This window comes from Choloepus didactylus, chromosome 11 (genome assembly GCF_015220235.1).
Source record: "Choloepus didactylus isolate mChoDid1 chromosome 11, mChoDid1.pri, whole genome shotgun sequence".
Lineage (NCBI taxonomy): Eukaryota > Metazoa > Chordata > Mammalia > Pilosa > Megalonychidae > Choloepus > Choloepus didactylus.
In genome coordinates, this window is record NC_051317.1 from 23,992,017 (window position 1) to 24,000,089 (window position 8,073).

Below are 8,073 nucleotides of genomic sequence, written 5' to 3' on the forward strand. Positions count from 1 at the left end.
ACTCTTGAAAATATCCTGTGGAAAATTTCTTAAGCTTTTTAAAGGAGGCCAAACTAATAAAATTACAAAGTCATAAATGACAAGAACTATAATTTCTGGGCACAAAACTGAATACTGAAAATGTCAGTAAATAAAATCCCAAACAGTAAGCTGTTATACATTTCATAATCTCTTCTTGGTTAATAAATAAGTATTTTAAACATTCATAAGGTGACATAAGTCCAAACACAAATCAAAATATTTGGGATGAAGTAAAAACAAAACTGCATTTATAAGCCAAAGCACAGCCTGAACTCTGTTCACCTGCAGAGAAGGAAAAGGAAAACCGGGCAATCGCGGCCTGCACCCCTGCGGAGACTCTGGCTGAGGGTGGCAAGATGGTTTGTCCTCAGACTGAGGTCCTGACTCACCAGCTCCACCTGGCAGAGCTGTCTGCTCTGACCTCACAGAGGACCACAGCGATGATGACAGCACACAGGACCCAGGTCCCTCCTCTGCTCCTGGAAGCTTTCACAGTCCTCTCTGTTCACACCTCCCTCTTTAGGCTCCTAGCTTCCAACTGAAAAGCAATATTGTACATTCCTGAATCTCCAACCTGATTGCTGGGGTCTTTGGCTTATCCAGATTAACTAATATGATTCAGTGACAGACTGAATCACTCATTAAGCTAGGGTGAAAGTCAGGGTCTCATTGATTTACTCAGCAAAAAGGATACCCCCAAATATGGAAGACTAATTGTTGGGGACTATTTGGGTCTGTCAAAATGGCCAAAATGCTCCAGAGTGAAAACAGCTTCAAGGAAACAGTGTGTCACCCTCAAAGAAACCAGAATTAAAACAAACAAACAAACAAAAACCTCCATTTTATATCAAAGCAAAATGTGAAAAACAGAGAAAACTGTGTGTGTGTGTGTGCATGTGTGTGTGTGTGTGTGCGCGCGCGCGCGCGCGGAGGGGTGTATGGAAACTCTACTTACTGAATAATTTTTCTATAAACTTACAACTGCTCCAAAAAGTAAAGTCCATCAAGAACCGTAATGAAAATATCTCTGTGTATCAAATTATCACTTCTACTTTATGTTGCCATCATGTGCTCATTCAGGGAGGAACAGAGTTCATACATAGAAAAATGAAAAAAATCATAAAACTTGAATTTGCTTAGCATACTGTCATTTAAAACACTGAAAATTAATGTGTTTTATTTCTTTGTCAAAAACGTCATGGAGAGTAATGCTTGCTGCTGTGTATTTGACGTTTAACTTTTGTTATGGAGCACACATCTTTTCCTTGCTTGGATGAACTGTCACGCTCCTTTCCAAATTTGCATCAGCCTCCAACATTTCATCCGTTGCCCTTTTATGTTGTGCAGTATTTCTGAGAGTACTTTTAATGTGATGTTTGGGCAGCATCACTTCATCTGGGACATCTCTGTCCTTTTCTTCACAACCACTTTCCTCATTTGTGCTTCTACGTGAGATGGGGAATGTGAGCCTGAGACGGAAGGGGCAGGACCCTGTACTATGAAGATGGGGTAAAAAGAAGTTCCTCTACGTGGCAGAGCCTAAAAACAACCACAGCATTTCAGCTTCCTCCCCCAAGCTGTGGGCAGCGGACAGTGGGCTTAGACTGACCTTTCCCTTCCAGCCACAGTAACTGAGGCTCTGCATGAGGAGTCAGTGCACACTGAGACGCTGGCGGAGGGCGCGATGGGAACAGGGCTCCCGGGACTGGTCCAGGGCCCAGGGCTCCCTCCCAGCCTTGCACTCATGCCAGCCTGCTGCAGCTGTGCCTTGAGAAGTGCCAGAAGGGGGACATCCCACTCTCTCTCTATGTATGGCACTGTGGACAGGGCCAACAATGAGAAGGGAGCCGGCAAGTGGGTGGTGTTGCCCCACAGTTGGGGGCTCACAGAGGTCTGGCTCAGCAGAGGGGACTGCAGGAGGATGGGGGTAGTACATACTTAAAGGGGAATCAGGACAGGCTGGTGCTCCCTGATACAAGGCCCCTCAGCTCAGGAGCTGTCCTCCCAGTAAGTGAGGCTCAGAGGAAACAACTCCCCACCTCCACCTCCTTGCTAGAAGTAAGCAAGGATCCTACCCTGAGCAGACCTCATCAGCAGGACCTGGAACTATTCAGAACAGATGGGGCTGGAGGCGACCCCCACATGTGAGACAGCAAGAGGAGAGGAGAGCCCAGGGCTGGGGCTGCAGGAGGCAGAGCTCTGGGGTGTCTCAACCATGCCTGGGCTCTGCTCTGCTCACCTCCTCACATTCTGCAAAGGTGAAAGATGCTAAGGAGGGGAACTTCTGGGCACCCAGAGCTGATCCTCTCTTCCCTCCTGCCCAGGCTCCCTGGGGTCATGGCCCTGACCCTATCCCTCTCTGCATGTTCCCCTCCTCTCAGGGTCCTGGCCTCAGTCTGCCCTGACTCAGCCTCCCTCAGCATCTGGGGCTCTGAGACAGACAGTCACCATCTTCTGTGTAGATGAAAGCAGGAGATATAACTGCATTGTCACTGGAAGCAGCAGTGCCAACGATAGTTATAGCTAGGTACCCTGGTGCCAGCAGCGCCCACAAACAGGCCCTAAAGACTTAACACAAGGGGTCGTTCCCAGACCTAGGGTTCCCAACTTGATTCTCTCCCTCCAAGTCAGGCCACCTGGCCTCCCAGGCCACCCCCATGATGCAGCTGCAGGACAAACCTGTGCATTCTCACTGCTCCTTTGCAAACAGCTCCTTTCCCACTGAGCTCCGAGCCCAGAAGGAAGTGAGCCCAAACCCCACCTGAGCTCACACATGATCCCCTGCCTGGCCCCCCAAACACAAGGTTGAGTCTTTGGTGTCTGATGCCCTCTTCTCTGTCATCCTGGACATGACAGTGGCTTTGGAAAGGACACCCTAACACACTGCGGTTAAGAGGGAGCAGGAGAAATGCACCTGCTGCTTCTTTCCCCGCCAGGGGCTCAGCAGGCAGACACAGCCTGTCTCCTCAGGGACAGGGACGGCGGGAGTGGCAGCTTAGGGGCCATCTTACCTGAAGACGTCTTCTGCCCACTCTGGTTCAACTTGGACTGGACTCGAGTCTTGCAAGACTTCATTTCTCAGGTCTCTTATGGTTTCAGTGTCCCGTTTCCACTGAAGTCAGAGTACAGTTACCAAGACACTCTACAAACAAAAAGATTGTGTTTTTTCCACATCCGTTTATAAAGCAATGGTCTCTTGTGAAAACCTCTGCTCTCAGGGCTGAGGTAACTGAAAACTAAGACCCAGTTCTGCCCGTTCAGTGTGTCCCTCCTCTTTGTCCTTCACTCTGAGCTCTGGGTCCTCACGGGCTGAAACGGGGACACTGTGGGTGACCCGCCCGATGCCCATCACAGGTGACTGACCGCTGCCCTCCCACCCCTTCGTGCCCTTTGTTCTCCCGTCAGGACGCACCTCCGGCCCTCCAGGAACAAGGCCTCGGGTGAATCTGCACCCTGGTCCTCCTGCCCCATGCTGCCCCCCACTTTCCAGCACGGCAAGACAGCCGGACGGCGAGGGCCAGGCCACTCGGTCTCAAGGCGGTTACCCCGTGAGCTAATGAGCTCAGTCAATCAGCACACACGTGTCACTTCAACCACCCACAACTGCGGCTCCTCTCACCAAGCGGAAGCCGGGACCGACCCGAGGGGAGGCGTGATCCGATTCCGCCCTCACGGGAGCCTGCACTGCGATGTCCCCATTTTATAAACGGTGAGCAGAGGCCCAGGAGGGTTCCCGGAGCAGCCGGAAGTCACTCCGCGCGGGAAAGGAGGAGCCGGGGTTTGAACCTACGTGGTTCCCGGCCCATCACCCTCACCGGGGCGGTCCCGTGCTCAGGAGCTGCAGGGAGAGAACGAGGCGCCGACTCCGCGCGTCCCCGGAGTTCAGCGAGCGGGAAACACCGTCAGCGCCGTGGGCGTCGCGGGTCCGACCGCACCTGGTCTCTCCTTCCCGCGGCCGCATCTCAGGGGAGCTCGGGGATCTGGGCCGGGGTCGCCCCGGGAGCGCGGAGGGGGTTTGTGACGTGGCTGGGGCGGGGGGGGGGGAGGGGGAGAGGAGGGGGCGGGGAGGGGCGGGAGGAGGGAGGCGGGGCAGGGGCATGGGGGCCATGGAGGAGCTGCGGGGAGGGCGGTGCGCGCGGGGCTGAGCCGTCCTGGGGTCCCAGAAGCTCTGGGCTTGGGGTGGGGGAGGGGAGGGGAGGGGGAGGGGCCGGGGCTGGCGCGGGGGGGGCAGGGCCGGGCGCTGAGAGGCGGGGTCGGGGTCTCCCCCATGACCCACCCGCCAACTGCGCGGCTCCGGGCTGCGGAGGGCGAGGGCGAGACGGGCCCCTGGACTCCCGTTCTCCGGCCGTTTCCACAGAAGCCGAAGCTCCCCCCGGGCCCCACGCGGCCTCCCGCAGCCCTGATGACTTCACCCTTCTCTGCCCTCTTTCCCGCGCCGGCAGATCCCTTCCCAGTCACCCCGCGGCGGAGACGCGGCCTCGGGAGGGGCTGCGGGGGCGACCGAGGGGGGCACCCGGGGCGGGGCGGCTGGGGGGGCGCTGAGCCGGGAGGGGGCGGCGGGGCGGGAGCGGGTCCCCGAGCTGCGCCGCTTCGCCGTCGGGCCTCGGGTCTGCGGCCACCAGGGGCGCACAGGCTGCCCCGGGGCTGTCTGAACCGGTCTGAGTCGGGTTTGGGCACCTGCTTCTGCGGGGTCCGTCCCGGGGGTGGAGGGGGGGGTCAGGCTCTAGGACAGACGGGGAGAGCAGGATGGGTGAGGGTCCTTCCCTGGTGGAGACAAGAGGCAGGAGTGGGGGGAAAGTGAGGGCACAGCCCCGTCATCCAAGCCGGGACAGGAGACTTCTTTTGGGTCTTATTGGGATCTTACTTTGGATCACTCTGGCTTGGGAAATACTCAGCGTGGTTGGACTGTGCACTGTGTTTTTGGAAAGAGTTGGGAGGGAGTGTGGTCTGGTACATGTCCTGTCATTTCAAGAGACCCCAGATCTTTTACCGCAGGCCATAGGGCGGTCCTGGTGCCCCCAGAGTCACAGCAGGTTGTCAGGCTGGCTTTTCTTTGTAGACCTGCCCTGCTTTTCCCCCAGACATGTTCCTGCTTCTGAGCTGCAGAGCTTCAGTCTCCCAGCTACACAATGAATGAATGGATGGATGGATGGATGGATGGATGGAGTGAATGATTGAATACATGCATATAAATGAGGTCATTGCATTTATCCTCATTACACCGGGGGTACGCATATAAAAACCTCCATTTTCTCACCTGGGATGGAGATACTCAGCTGCCTCCTCTCTCGTTGACTCATTCAGCATTTTTCCTTGAGTGGGTGTAGATGCAGTGCTCAAAAGAAACACACCTGCTGTGACTGGTGAGGGTTAGCTGAGAACACAGGAAAAAAAACACATGCAAACAAACCAGGACCTTTGTTTTGAAGTAGCCAGTTGTATCTAATTCTTGAAGAAATAGGCAGCATGATGTAGGAAGTGACAAAGGCAAGGGAGCTTGAGTGGGTGGCATTCTGGACATCGTGACACACTGCTCAAGTTCTGACGTAAAGCCCTTGGCCAGTTTGAGAACAGGAAGAAGCCATGGAAAGGAGGGTGGAGGTGAGGGAGATGAGAGGGGCAGGGAAGGTACAGATCATGGGGGAGAAGAGATAAGAGGGCTGGGTGTTTTGCTAAATGAAAGGAGGATCCAGTGTTATTCTCAAGTCCAGATCCATGTTTTATAGCTCACCATGGTGATGCTGGTGGGAGCCTCTGTGGAGGAGGGGAGGACCCTGAGCAGGCATGGCTGTCTAGGAGAGCCACAGAGGCGGACAGACGGACAGACGGGGGAGGTATCATGGTGGTGTCAGGTTGCAGGAGGTTCAGGTGTGGGGCATGAGGGAAAGAGTGGCTGGAGGAAACTGAAACAAGTAGTTATCTATTGCTATGTTAAAAATTACCCCAAGTATAGGATTATTTGTTTTAATTTTTTTTTTATTTTGTAGTAATGAAAATGTTCTAATATTGATTGTAGTGATGTATGCACAACTGCATGATGATACTGTGAGCCACTGATTATATACTTTGGATGGTTTATATGGTGTGTGAATATATCTCTGTAAAATTGCATTAAAAATTACCCTCAAACTTAATGGCTCTAAACAATATTTATCATTTCATATTTACTGTGGTGTAGCTGAGTGTTTCTGGTTCTAGAGCCTCTCATAAGGTTACCCTCAAAAATATTGTCTTGGGTGGCTTCAATGGGGCTGGAGGATCCTGTCACAAGATGGCTCTCTCACTTGGAAGGAGGCCTCATTTCCCTGTTGACTGCATCCAAGGATCCCAGAGACAATTTGAAGGCCTAGGGGTAGCTTCCTTGACTGCTGCTCAGAGGAGCTCTGCTTGGCCATGGGATACCCATGGGAGAAAAGGTGAGGGGAACAGGTGATTTCCTGAGCTGTCCTCCTGTGGGAGCACATCTCCATGCTGGCTGGGGGGAGGCAGCCCCCATGGCTACAGGCTTTGATGAGATCAAAACTAGACATTCCTCCCTGGCTCCAGGGAGCTCCTATGCAAACAGCACATATTATGCAGGCTTCTGCAGGTGGAGAGATCTGAGGAGACTATATTCCCCCTTCCTAGTACTCCTCTGGCTCGTATTCCCTTACTGACTGTAGGCCCATATACTTTATAGTATTAAGTTTGTTTTCTCTCAACCTGTCTGCAAATGTACCTTGTCATTCTCCATGGAAATTACTTTGGATAAATAACCACTTGCCATAGCACACCTTCCCAGCATCCACAGAGCGGTCTGGGCCCTATACATCTCTGTTGTGTTCAAGAGTCTCCTGGGAGCTGAGCTGTCACCTGCACAGCCCCTACCTGTCCTGGAAGGAACCACCACCCTTGGCTACTCATAGAGTTTAGCAAAGTATCACTCTGGTTTTGGGGTGATGGTGAAGGCTTCATTGGCAGGAGGGCTTCATATGGAGAATGATAAACAGAGACAGAACCTACCTACAGCAGTTGTTTGTCTGAAATATCTGGAATCTGGCCCAGCAACATCTGGGAGCTTTAATAACACACACTCCACCTCTGGAAATACTGATTCAGTTGGTGTGGGAGACGGCCAGGACATGGGTATCTTTACAAGGTCCTAGCCATTGCAACTCAAAATTTGTTTCACAGTTGAACCAAATGGGATCACCTGGGAGCTTGTCAGAAATTCAGGCTGTCAGGCCCAGCCCAGAATACTGTGCACTTTAACAAAATTCACAGGCAGTTCGCTTAATTTATTGAATCTGAAGAAGCAGGGCCTCAGTGACTCAAAAGCACAGTCACAAGTAGGAAGCACAGACCCAGATCCCTGGCTTTGCTTGCACCTCCCAACCTCCCTCCACATTGCAGGACATCCAGAAGCCCCTGAAAATAAGGGTGGGGTTCCTGGAAATTCTGAGGAAGAATAATTGAATTTATCTGACTAATTGAATTTTCTAGGTGTGAATTTCCTAGAGTCTGTATGTTTAACAAATGTCCCAAGTCGTTCTAATATTTGAGGAATTTTCAAATACCAGATCTAAACATGTCATCATCACATTTTTCTTTCTTTTCCCCTAAAGTATTTTTGCAAAGTTACATTCATCATCAAACATTATTCAGTTGATATCCAAAATTTTTCATCGTAAGTTTAAACCCTGGAAAGGATGTCATTTCTGGCATGCTATAAATATCGACATTAAATGAATCTATTAACACAACTCTTTTAAAGGTTTCCAAAGACTATAAATAACATAGGATTTTGATACTTAACATCATTTTTTTAACAAAGAAAAAATACACCAATGAGCTGTTATTAAAGGTTAAAACTTTTATTCAGTTGCTTTAACTCCCTCAACTCTTGTTTCTAGTCTACTTCCCCCACAGGGTTTTATGATAATGTGACAGACTTTATGCATGAAAATCTCTTTTTAATTACCTTCTCATATCTGACTACATAAAAACAATTTATAAATTGAAATTTAAGTTTTAAAACTAATTTCCTGGGAACACAGGCTTAGTTTTTTTATC

At 51.2% G+C, this 8,073-nt stretch overlaps 1 long non-coding RNA gene across 2 annotated transcripts; it reads right to left on the reverse strand.

The window, feature by feature from the left end:
- Window positions 1–107: 107 nt before the first annotated feature.
- On the reverse strand, window positions 108–4,014 carry LOC119506303. 2 transcript variants are annotated; one of them, XR_005210970.1, is made up of 3 exons: window positions 3,641–4,014; window positions 3,033–3,133; window positions 108–559 (listed from the first exon to the last, which is right to left on the reverse strand). It is a non-coding gene; the product is annotated as an uncharacterized LOC119506303 (long non-coding RNA). The 2 variants fall into 2 exon arrangements; XR_005210969.1 differs by having other exon boundaries at window positions 3,033–3,163.
- Window positions 4,015–8,073: the final 4,059 nt, after the last annotated feature.